We start from the raw sequence: 13,460 nt of genomic DNA, 5'->3' as shown, positions 1-13,460 counted from the left end.
TTAGGTGATTGGGAAAGGTGGAGCTTCGATTAACTCACCAAGATGTGATCTATTCTTGAGAATGAGTGATGTGGTGAGGAATTGAAAGTCTAGTTGTTCCCAGTGGGATTACAAAGAAGCCAGACATCTATCAGATCATTATTATTACAACATATTCTCATTTTGTATGCACTTTATTGCCTATAAATGTGTGAGTAGTCATTCTGCCCAAATTAACATCCATAGGCATGTTAAAATTACTGCCCAATATGATGCCAGAGGTATCCAGGAGGTCCGATAGTTGTTGACCAAATCCCTCCAAAATTAGAATGCATTACCATTTGGTGCATAAATGTTTGAATCGAAAAACTTCAACTCACTCCTCTTAATTTTAGAAATAAGCCACTTACTCAACTGATCATGGGTAAGTGAAAAAACGGATATACCCAATTTTTGAGAGAATAGCTTGACCACACCATTTTTCTTCTGAGAGGTTGGGGAGACACCAGTACCAGCAATCCACGGGCTGTAAAATTTTGCATCATGAATGAATTTCGGGTGTGTCTCCTGAAGTAGGATGATGTCTCCTTTCAGTTTATTGCAGTAATCAGCCACAACTCTATGTTTGACGGGCTGGTTAAGCCCCTTTCTGTTTAGTAAGAGTATGTTTAGGGCATGTGTCATTGGGAGCATTTATTGTTGCTCAGGTCAAGTGGATGGAATCAGGTTAGCAGAGTCTGTTCTGCACAGTGGACATGCGGCCTGTAGGATTGTTTGGTGGGTGTGTGTTTACCCATGTTGGTCTTGGGACCAGGATAAGACCGTAGTTCCAAAGTGTACTAGTAGAAGCAGCAATATGATGTGAGTGAGGGAACAGCACCGGTAGCCAAATTTGAGAGCCAAAAGTGTCAAGGGAAAGGGAAAGGATAGAAGAATCTACAGTGACAGAGGGAGCAGAAAGGACCAGCAGAACAGGATTTACCATTAAAACTGCACCACAATCAGCAAAACCAAAAAAAAACCTCAGTCGTCACCCTCCACCCCACCCAGGTAATGTGTATTAGATGCATTCCACCCATGTTCTATCCGGGACACACTGAGCCACAAGTTGTCTTGTCCTAATCTGACTGGGAAGCTATCCAGCCCTGCAAGGTAAGTGGTAACAGAAAAGAAAAAAGAGGGGTCCAGTATCCCACAAGAGAGGTCCTCTGTGAGTCTGACCATTCGGTTGGCTATGTAGAGCTGCTGTTATGTTAGTGATGAGATATATTGTGGGGATAAGCTAGGGTATGCTCTCTGATCTTGGGAGATGGTTTGATGGATGTGCGGAAGAAGACAGTAGTTGGTGTCTATGGGGAATCTACAGCTATTCTCTTAGATATCAACTCAAATAAGATACCAGAACCCTAAATAAGATGCATCCAACATAGTACTCATTACAGTAGGTGTTTCCTGTGGGAGGAAATAAGCAACATAACTACCATAAAAACAAGAACACCAGTATATTCAAAGACATATTGTTGGAAGTGTCTTAAACAGCATTCGAAAAAAACAGATTCAATGTCATGATGAACATTGTTTAGCATCATGTAATATAAGCAAACTATATACGGTGCGTTGTACCTAAGGTAATCAGGATGTTGATTTATGTGTTATTAAGCATAACCTAACCAGGTGAAATTTAGCAACAAATAAGTCAGTTGATATTAATAGAGAGAGAAGTGCAGTAAAGCTGTTATAAGCAAGTCAAGTCAAGTCAAGTCAAGTTAAAATTTGTATAGCGCACTACTCACCCAGAGGGTCTCAAGGTGCTTGAGGGAGGGGGGGGGAGCTTTACTTATCAAATATCCAAGTTTTTAGTTGTTTTCTGAAGGAGAGGTGGTTCTGTGTGAGGCGGAGGTGGGTGGGGAGGGAATTCCAGGTCTTGGCCGCTTAGTAGGAGAAGGATCTTCCTCCCATGGTGGATCTTTGGATGCGTGGAATTGCGGCGAGGGCTTGGTTGGACGATCGAAGTTGGTGGGTGGGGGTGTAGAAGGACAGGCGCGTGTTGAGGTATTCGGGTCCTAGGTCGTAGAGGGCTTTGTGTGCGTGGGTGAGGAGGCGGAATGTTATTCTCTTGTTGATGGGGAGCCAGTGGAGGTCTTTCAGGTGATCGGAAATGTGAGCTTGGCGGGGGATGTCTAGGATGAGTCTGGCTGAGGCGTTTTGGATGCGTTGGAGTTTTTTTTGTAGTTTGGCTGTGGTGCCGGCGTAAAGGGTGTTTCCGTAGTCCAGGCGGCTTGTGACCAGTGCATGGGTGACCGTCTTTCTTGTTTCGGTGGGGATCCAGCGGAAGATTTTTTTGAGCATACGTAGGATGTTGAAGCATGATGATGAGACGGCGTTGACTTGTCTGGTCATTGATAGGGAGGAGTCCAGGATGAAGCCCAGGTTACGTGCGTGGTTCATTGGTATGGGTGCGGTTCCCAGGGCCGGTGGCCACCATGAGTCGTCCCAGGCGGAGGGGGATGATCCTAAGATGAGGACTTCCGTTTTGTCCGAGTTTAGTTTTAAACGGCTGTTCTTCATCCACTCGGCTACTTCTTTCATCCCTTCGTGTAGGTTGGTTTTGGCGGTGTTTGGGTCTTTGGTGAGGGATAGGAGCAGCTGAGTGTCGTCTGCGTAAGAGATAATGTTGAGGTTCTGTTGGCGCGCAATGGATGCGAGGGGACTCATGTATGCGTTGAAGAGGGTGGGACTGAGTGAAGATCCTTGGGGTACGCCGCAGATGACTTCGGTGGCCTCTGATCTAAAAGGGGGGAGGCGGACTCTCTGGGTTCTTCCGGAGAGGAACCAGATTATCCAGTCCAAGGCTTTTCCTTGTATTCCAACGTTGCTGAGGCGTTGTAAAAGGGTGCTATGACAGGCTGTGTCGAAGGCTGCGGAGAGGTCAAGTAGGATGGGGGCAGCTGTTTCTCCGTTGTCCAGTAGAGTTCGAATGTCGTCTGTTGCTGCGATGAGGGCGGTCTTGGTGCTGTGTTTGGCTCGGAAGCCGGACTGTGAAGGGTTGAGGGATTTGTTGGATTCGAGGAAGGCGGCGAGTTGACTGTTGACGGCTTTCTCAGTGACTTTGGCAGGGAATGGGAGGAGCGAAATGGGGCGGTAGTTCTTAAGTTCGGTGGGGTCTGCTGTAGGTTTCTTCAGGAGGGCGCTGAGTTTGGCGTGTTTCCAGCTTTCCGGGAAGGTGGCGGAGTTGAGGGAGCAGTTGATGACGTCTCGGAGATGGGGTGCGATAATGGAGTCTGCTTTGTTGAAAATGTGGTGGGGAAATGGGTCGGTTGGCGATCCTGAGTGGATGGTGTTCATTAGGCGGATGGTGTCTTCAGTGGTGATTGGGTTCCAGGCGCAAAGGTTGTTGGAGGGGGGTTTTAGTTCGGAGGTAGATGGGGTGGGCTGGTTTCCAAAGCTGTTATGAATGTCAGCGATTTTGTTGTGGAAGAACGAGGCTAGAGAGTCGCAGAGGTCTTGGGAGGGAGTGATGTCGTTGGTGCCGGCGGTGGGGTTCGTAAACTCTTTGACAATGTTGAATAGTTCTTTGCTGTTGTGGGCGTTGTTGTCGAGTAGATCCTTGAATGCTGATTTCTTGGTGGATCAGATCAGTTGGTGGTGTTTGCGGGTGGCGTTCTTGAGGGTGGTCAGGTTGTCAGTGGTTGGGTTGTTTCGCCAGGCTTTCTCGAGGGTGCGACAGATCTTCTTGGATTTCTTAATGTCATCATTGAACCAGGGGCTTTTTTGCTGCCTTGCTTGATTTGATGGTTTTTCAAGGGTGCTAATTCGTCAGCGCTGTGGGTGATCCATTGTGTGAGGTTGGTGGCTGCTTGGTTTGGGTCCGATGATTTTGCAGGAGGGTTTTGGTGAAGCGATGTGAAGAGCTGGTCGGTGGTAATTTTATTCCAGTTTCTCCGGGGAAATGTTTGTGGGTGGTTGTGGGTCGTGGTCTTTTTGTAGTTGAAGTGCACGCAGCTGTGGTCCGTCCAATGTAGAGCTGTGGTGTGATTAAAGGAGATGTGCTTGCTGGAGGTGAAGATTGGGTCGAGCGCGTGCCCGGCGAAGTGGGTGGGGGTGTCAACAAGTTGTTTGAGTCCGAGATTGGCGAGGTTGTCTAAAAGGGTGGTGGTGTTGTTGTCATTGATCTTTTCCAGGTGGAAGTTGAGGTCTCCCAGTAGAATGTAGTCCTCGGAGGGGAGGGCATGAGGGCTGATGAAGTCTGTGAGGTCTTCGCTGAATTGTGTACGGGGTCCGGGTGGTCTATAGATGAGGGTGACTCTGAGTGTGGTCTTAGGGTTGGTGTGAATCTGGAAGTGAAGGTGTTCGGCGGTTGTGAGGTTGTCATCGGAACTGGTAGTGATGCGGATGGTGTTCTTATGAACGATGGCGATTCCTCCTCCTGTTTGGTTGATGCGGTCCTTTCGGATGATCTTGTAGCTGTCCGGGATGGCTATGGCGATGTCGGGCGCTGATGAGGCGTTCATCCAGGTTTCTGTAAGAAAGGCGACGTCCGGCGATGTGGTGTCGAGTAGGTTCCAAAGTTCAATGGCGTGTCTGTGGATCGAGCGGGTGTTGAGTAGGATGCACTTCAGGTGGTTAGTGTCGGATCTCTGTTTGGAGTCTGTGGATTTGGTGTGGGTCCTTATGCAGTCGAACTTGCAGGAGTGGCAGGTGAAGGATCCATTGGTGTGTCCTGGGGCGGCTTGGTAGCAGTTTGGGAGTCGGCCGGGGTTAAGTGCTAAGAGGGTAGCGCCGTCGTATTTTACGTGGGTGGAGAGGATTTTGTGGGGGCCAGGGGGTCTGGCGCTGGGCACTGTCCAGTGGCGAACGGGCGTAGACGGGCTTACCTTTGGCGCGCCTTCGGCGCGCATGGGGCGCGACCGCTGCGTGTGAACGCTGCGCGCAAAAGCATCTGTCATAAGTGGATAGTGGAGGGGGGCGGGGCGAGGAAGGAGCAGCTGGGAGGCAGGAGCGGGGTGGAGAGATGGGCTATGGGGCACAACAACAACAAAATGGCAGCAAAAAAAGAAGCGAAACAGGGCGAGACTGGGGCACAATCTGTGGTGACTCCTAGATATGGGCAGAGGCGCAATCGGGCACAAATAACTTTAAAAGCAATTCGAGCAGTGCAATAACATGTGGGTTCGCGCTACCAGGCTGCTACAAATGACAATGCGAGCAATACAAATGACAATGAGAGCAATGCAAAGGCACTATAGTGCTACGAAATCAGAAACAATAACAATGAAATAGGGCAAATGATAATGGCAGCAAAGCGAGGGAAGCGCAGATCAACTATCAGCAGCGGAGATCAGGATGAGCTTGAAGCGCTACGATACCAAAATCCTTGGGAGCGAGGGGAGCGACCGCTTCTGAGCAAGTCAGGAGGGTCACAGCGCAGGAATAGACAGGACGGTCTACAGCTATCTGTGGGAGGGAGGAGCAACTGGGAGGCGGGAGCGGGGTGGAGAGACGGGCTATGGGGCACAACAACAACAAAATGGCAGCAAAAAAGAAAGCGAAACAGGGCGAGACTGGGGCATAACCTGTGGTGACTCCTAGATATGGGCAGAGGCGCAATCGGGCACAAATAACTTTAAAGCAATGCGAGCAGTGCAATAACATGTGGGTTCGCGCTACCAGGCTGCTACAAATGACAATGCGAGCAATACAAATGACAATGAGAGCAATGCAAAGGCACTATAGTGCTATGAAATCAGAAACAATAACAATGAAATAGCACAAATGATAATGGCAGCAAAGCGAGCGAAGCGCAGATCAACTATCAGCAGCGGAGATCAGGATGAGCTTGAAGCGCTACGATACCAAAATCCTTGGGAGCGAGGGGAGCGACCGCTTCTGAGCGAGTCAGGAGGGTCACAGCGCAGGAATAGACAGGACGGTCTACAGCTATCTGTGGGAGGGAGGAGCAGCTGGGAGGCGGGAGCGGGGTGGAGAGACGGGCTATGGGGCACAACAACAACAAAATGGCAGCAAAAAAGAAAGCGAAACAGGGCGAGACTGGGGCACAATCTGTGGTGACTCCTAGATATGGGCAGAGGCGCAATCGGGCACAAATAACTTTAAAAGCAATGCGAGCAGTGCAATAACATGTGAGTTCGCGCTACCAGGCTGCTACAAATGACAATGCGAGCAATACAAATGACAATGCGAGCAATACAAATGACAATGAGAGCAATGCAAAGGCACTATAGTGCTACGAAATCAGAAACAATAACAATGAAATAGCGCAAATGATAATGGCAGCAAAGCGAGTGAAGCGCAGATCAACTATCAGCAGCGGAGATCAGGATGAGCTTGAAGCGCTACGATACCAATATCCTTGGGAGCGAGGGGAGCGACCGCTTCTGAGCGAGTCAGGAGGGTCGCAGCGCAGAAATAGACAGGACGGTCTAAAGGTAAACAGCTAGCACTGAACATTAATGATAGTTACAAAAACCTTTCTTTTGTGTCAATTGGAAGTGTAATAAAAAAGCAATCAAATGAGCATAGCGACCATAAGTAACCATTGTGGACGATCCGGCAACAGGATCACATTGGTATGTCAGGCACAATAAAAGCAGGCAGGGTCCTAAGTAGTGGATCATGTGAGCTGAACCCTGACATGGTGATAAATATTGTAGTAGCCCTGAGAGCTCACCGATGAATCATAAACTGAGGACAATGGGGCAGTGGTAGATTAGAGATCACCACAGTATATTTAGATATAAGAAGGAAATTAAAAGTTCATATCCGACAGGGCTGAGTAGTCTAGAAATTTTTGAAGGTCACTTGGTTTTGTGAAGATTAAAGTTTTCCCATTAAAGACGATCTGAAACTTTGAGGGTCCTGAGAATCCATACAGGAGGTTATGTTCCTACAAAGTTTGACGGAGGGCTAAAAAGCCTTTCCTGGTATCTTTTGAGTAGTCTTGCGCAATGGTAATTTTGGAGTCATTCCAAAGGATATGTTAAGCCTTTCTCATATGAGCAAGTATGATTTCCTAGTGATGATATTGCAGTGGCCTAAATATCATCGCCCTGGGATGCTGGTTATGTGTATTGGAGAGTGGTTTACCCATAGGTAAACCATTCTGACAAATTTGATTCCCAGGGTGCGTGGTAATCAGGCCTTCAAAAATTCAACACATGAATTGGCGACATCTCTACTTTTCATGGTATTCCAAAAATGTGCAGATTGGCTCCATGTTTGTGATCTTCCAGCTCAGGAACTTCTTTCATAAGGGATCTGATCTTGCTGATAACCATGTCCATTTTAGTTTTTTAATTTCATGTGGCGTCCTCAGGCATACCTATCCTAGTTTCTGTTTCGGAGATCTTGCTTGACATGTTCTGCAAGTCATTCCTTAGAGCTTGAATGTCAAGGAACATAGCATCCGTGTTCCCGTTAGTGTCTTGTGCTAGGCCATGTAGGGCATTAAGGCATTGTAAGATCATATCCATGCAGGCACCTGGGTCTGTTTTTGGTTTGATAGGGGAATCTGGGAGTGAGGGATCCTCCTTAGTGCGCTTTAGAAAGGATTTGTTTTATGTGGTGTGTTTAGAGTCTTTACTACTGTAATCATCCATTCTGCAGTTCGCTGAAGACTGTGGTGATATGCTGTTGGGTTTCGCAAGTAAGCCTAGAGGACTGAGATGTTTGTTGGTGGTATCATCAGTCGCTATGATGCTATAGTTGTGTTTGAGTTAGAACCACTATGAAATGATGCAGAATGAGGAGAGTAGGCCGGTGGAGTGAGCCTCCGCATTACGAGATTGGTGTTACGAGACGGGCCTGACTATTATTTTGAGTTCACCCAACTTTTCTTTCAGAAATGGTAGCAGGTATGAGAGCAAAAATTTATTTTACTTTTACTCCATGCAGTACATTTTGCAGTGGTATGCAGTGTCCTAAGCTAGAATTTTTCAAATTGTGATTCCGGCCTCGGCCGCCATTTTGTTTTCTCACTAGGAGATGCCAGCACTAACTTCTGTGACTACACCTAAACACCATGAGGCGGTGATGACTGATCAGAAGGGTCATCTCTCATGGAAATCTTGCATGATTAAAATGTATTTAGGTAACCACTAAGGCAGGCAGCAGCCACTAGATTGGGAGCAGTAGCTTGTAGGATCAAGGCAGATGAAGGAGGCACAGTACAGACCTTAGTACTTGTGCTTTAATGCCAGGACACTGTTGCGTGTACTTCTGTATATTAGCCTCTCGAGGGTATCACTCGATCACCAAACAAGTTACAACTGACACTGATCCAGCGGCCTATAGGAAATATGTCATAAACTACACTACCCAACTCCGTAGTATACCCAATGAATTATAAATCAAACCCAAGGCCCTATTAATCATACATGACATATTTTGACCAACTGAATCATGTGGCCTAATAAACCTATTCACAAATTATATACATTTATATACAACCGCGGTAAATGAAAATCATTATTCAACAAACCTCACTAACTATTAAGCCACTTATGGCGATAGAATCTAACTAATGATAACCTGAACTCATGAAATTACAAGACCGGCTTGATTTCAGAAGTAAGATTTTTATTAGCTATTTATTTTGGATTTGTATTTAAAAATCTTTATTAATGCATTTTATTAGAATCACTGCAAGAAAATCGATAGCATCATGATATTTAGAAATTTATTATTTGCAATTTGAAATTATTAGTTTGGCATTTTAAAAAACCTAAGTCCCTAACTATGCTAAATAAATGAAAAAAAAAAAGGTAAAGTCTTTAAGGGCTCTTACGTGCTCCAAGAGAAGTCCGTCAGCACGACACCCTCATCCAAAGGTCAGCAAAAGTAGCAGCAAACATAACCCTTCCACGGGGAATGGGTTTTTATACCTTTCTAAGCTAACTAATCTTAGTAAAAGAAATACTTTTCTGCAAACTCGGAGTCCCATTGGATTAGAAGTGACAGGCGACGTGTCACCTCATTATTCAAAATATCAGTTCCGTAACTTTCTTAGAGTCCATTGTCTCTAACATTCGCACAACGATGCTTCCTCGAATTGCAACATTTTCTTGCATAAAATTGTCATCATGTTTGGCTTCCTCGGATGCAAAGTTATCAAATGTTCCTCCTGCCGGTTCCTGGCCTTGGCCTTGTCCGACAAGGAAATTGTCAGAGCCATCATAACATTCGCCAAGCGTTGATACAGTGATGGAAACTTTTTCTCAGAATGGACTTTTTCTTGCTCCGTGCAGAATTTTAGCAGACACATGTAAACTAGGCCCAAAGCAGCCAATTTATCGGTAACTATTATATAAACAAACACAAAAGAATAATTAATGCGAGAAATATAGTTTGTTCTGTTGCCACCCACCATTGCTAATGATTAACCCATTAGTCTAAATTACCTAGCTGAAGCGAACAAATAAAGCAGCATTTTATATCTACCAGTCTTCATTAATCCATCGAAATTCTTTATGCACCTATAGAGAATAGAATGACACCACATACACAGGGAAATCAAAACAAGCACATGCTACTTTTAAAACGGCTGCAATTAGTTATAACATGACAAATGGACAGTATTAATTTATTATTTTGCACGAACAAAAAGATGCAACATTAATGCACGTTTATGAGCACACATGTTAATATCCAGCGTGTAATGTGACTTTAATCTAGGTTGAATTAATACAAACACAGCACTAAACGTTAGTAGAATTATTTTTCATTATGGAAGTGTGACTTCACGAGTTGAAATAAAATTATTTCTAAATCTCGCTCCATCAACTCCCTCATCCGGTGATTAACAAATCACCACACCACACCCAAAATTTAGAAAAATTTAACTAACCGAAAATGGTTCGAATTCATTTGTATTAGTATTTCTAAAAGTTTGTCTCTGCAAAATCTTTGCAACTGTCATATTGAACCCTACGTAATTCTGGTAACTCAATTTCCTTTTCCTGTTCCTTTTTGATCTTATAAATTCGTTTCTTTTCCTTCATGTGTTTCTTTCTCTTGTGTAACATGCAACTGATTTTTGTCAAGACTACTATAAATATTATTACAAACAAAGGTGTTTAAAATCTTGCCAAGAACTGAACCACCAATTTCTTGAAACCAGGTTTTAATAACTTGAAATCTTTTTGAAAGTCGTTCTGAAAAATTATCTTCTTCGAATGGAACTATTTCTGAATGCATTTCTGTGATGTTTTTGATATACATCTCAATATTCTTACTTTCATCAGGGATATAAGTACAGCAGTGCTGAACATGTAAAATACCACAGACTCCTCCCTCTTTTGCCAGGAGTATGTCTAATGCAAGGCGATCTTGCATCACCATAGATCTAATTGCAATGACTTCAACATTCACTAATTGAAAACCATCTGCTGTGTCAGTTGACAATCTGTCAACAATTGTGGATAATTTTCTGATCCTTCCTGCATTCAAGGTTATACCTACTAAAGGTATTACTGCTTCAAAAATATCTCCCAAAATGTCTGAAAAGCTTTCTCCTTTATATCTGTTTGCATGGTTACTGATTTCAAATGATCCTTCCGCATTTCTGTCAACAGGAAATATTTTTGGAAAAACAAGCCCAACAAAACATGTCCCGTACCAATGATCTGGAAGATTATAATAAGCTTTGTCACCACAAATAAAATAAATCCCAGGAAAAATTGGATCTTTGCCACCTTTGAATCCCCAACCTCCCATGATTTGATAAGTGTCCTCACAATTGCTAGCTCCTACAAAATAATTATCAAAAAGTGTATTATCCCTTCTAATGCAAAGCTTACCACTAATTGGTTTGTCTATGTGAATTGCAACATTATCAAAAGTCTTGCCATTAAGCTTCTCATCCTCTTTTTGCCAGAATTTAGATTTAGTCTGTTTGACTATTTCATTTCTCTTATAGATTGCTCTTCTCTCTTCAACAAGATTCAGAAAAGACTTTTCTTCAGCTCTTAATTTGCAGGTTAAATTATTCTTGTAAGCATACTCATAAGTAAGTTCATTAGTAACTAAAAAGAATTCCCTCATCTGTTTAGCTTTTTTATGTTTATTCAAAGCACTATCAATTTTTAAATTCGCAAAAATCTCATCGAAATTTGAATAGTAATATTCTAAACGACCAGTCTGATAAAATAAGCTAGCTAACACACTACAAGTTATCCCATATGTGAGAGGAAGCATATTGTATGTCACTCCCTCAGAAACAGAAGCAGGTAATTTTACACAGACGTAGCAATCTTTGACGCCCATTACTTTAACATATTCTCCTAAAAGCCTTGAGAATGAATTGCTTGAAAAGTCACTAACAGATGTATCTTGATGAATTTCAGGTTTGTGAACAATTACTTTGTTAGCTATATCTGTTGCACTATGTTTGTTTTGACTAACTGAAGCTTTGCTTGTCATGTTAACTTTATATAAATCTTTACTAATTTCAAAAGGAATGACAACAGCCAAAACTAACCAGAGCAGAATTAACATGAGCACACACACCAGAGTCATCTTACAGCATTTCTTGAAAATGGAACATTTTGAAGTACTCCGTTCCATAACATAAGGCATCTTTGAAAAGAAAATCTTATCTCAAAGAGGTAATAAAAGAAAACAACATTTTAAAATTATCTAAATTTCAGACTAAAATATATACCCCCCTTTTTAAAATCTTTTTTTTTTATATTATCCTCTAACAACTTTTCTTCGACCTTATGTCACAAGTCAATTTCCATCTAAACAAATTTTCTTCGACCTTGTGTCATCTAACACAATATCTTCAGCCTTATGCCAAAAAATAAAAACCAATAAATTTTTACCAGATTAGTACTTCAATCATTGTCACTAATTTCCTCAACCTCCTCCTGACTACTGCTGTTTATTTCGATAACAGGAGGAATAATCAGATATGTCCACTCAGGAGATTTATATTTCTGATTAGGTCTCAAAATTCTTTTAGTCTTTCTAGTCACTACTTCTATTTTCCTCCCTTTTTCAACTTTCTTTTCAGGTTCTTTTTGACTAGTGATTTCGTTCACCTGCTCCTTTGACTTTTTAATTAACCTGGCTCTCAATCCTCCATTTTCACTTGGCCAAGATTCTCCTTTTCTCAAGATCTTTCTTTTCGGTTCAGCTACGTTTGTTTCAGTTTTCCAAGATCTTTTTCTTACTCTTCCTTCTTGACCATCTACATCACTTTCTTCGGAATTGCTGTCAGAAATTTCTATTCTTTGACTCAGGAACTTTTCTAATCGGCAGTCTCACTCTGTTAGGAACCATACTCAGTCTTCCATCACTGGTACTTGGCAATTCATCTTCATTCTCCTCTTCAATTACCTTCAGCTTCCCAGTTTCTGGTACCCTGTTCCTTCTTCCAGAGTTTATTTTCTGCTTTTCGATACTCTCCTGGTCAGAAATTTCTATTGATTCAGCTTCTCTGTCTTCAAAATTTTCAGTAGTCTCTATTCCATTTACTTTTCTGACAGACTCTTCTGCTGATTTCCTTTTTAGCAGGTCTTCATCACTTTCAGAGTCTATTTCAATGATTTCCAAATCTTTTCTACTCAAGTCTTCATTCACTTGCAAATTTTCCAGATGTCGACCTCTTTGTTGATCTTCAGAATCTGGAATTCTTTCACCTTCTACTTCAGAATCTGAATCATCCGTAGAATCACTCTCTTCATCAGAATTTTCAGGAGTAGGAATTGGAATAGTGTGACTGGCATGTATCCACCTTTTCAATCCTTTACACTTGACTGCATTCGTTGTAACCAGAATTATCTGTCTAGCTTTCTGCCACCTTGGAACTAGACAATTTCTTCTTCGGTGTACTTTTGTTCTGACCCAATCTCCAGGCCTCAGATCAGGTGTCTGTACTTTGTCATTCGATTGTACTTCTGTTCCCACCTGATTAGACACAGAAGTCACTACGTCAGATAGTCTTTTGCAATATTCCAAAATAGCACTGTCATTAATGCTCAACAATTTTCCCACTGGTACAAAAGCTTGTCTCATGACTCTGCCCATAAGAATTTCATGAGGACTCAGACCTGTCTTTTTATCAGGTATACTTCTCAGAGACATTAAAACAAGTGGAAGAGCATCTGTCCACTTCATACCTGTATCTAAACACATTTTTCCAATCCTGTTTTTGATTGTTCCATTAATTTGCTCAACTACTCCAGATGCCTCTGGTCTGCATGCACAGTGTATTTTCTGCTCAATATGCAAAGCTTCACAGATCAATTTCAAAAGTTTATTATCAAAATGTCCCCCTCCATCACTCTCAATAGTGACAGGGAAACCGTATCTTGGGATAATTTCTCGAAGAAGCAATTTTGCCACTGTAATCGAATCACAATGACGTGTTGGAAATGCCTCTACCCATCTAGAAAACAAACACACAATCACCAAAACATATTTTAAACAATTGTGTAAGGGCATTTCAATGAAATCCATTT

Source organism: Lissotriton helveticus, chromosome 11 (genome assembly GCF_964261635.1).
Source record: "Lissotriton helveticus chromosome 11, aLisHel1.1, whole genome shotgun sequence".
NCBI classification, from domain to species: domain Eukaryota; kingdom Metazoa; phylum Chordata; class Amphibia; order Caudata; family Salamandridae; genus Lissotriton; species Lissotriton helveticus.
Note: the sequence above shows the minus strand (reverse complement) of the source record.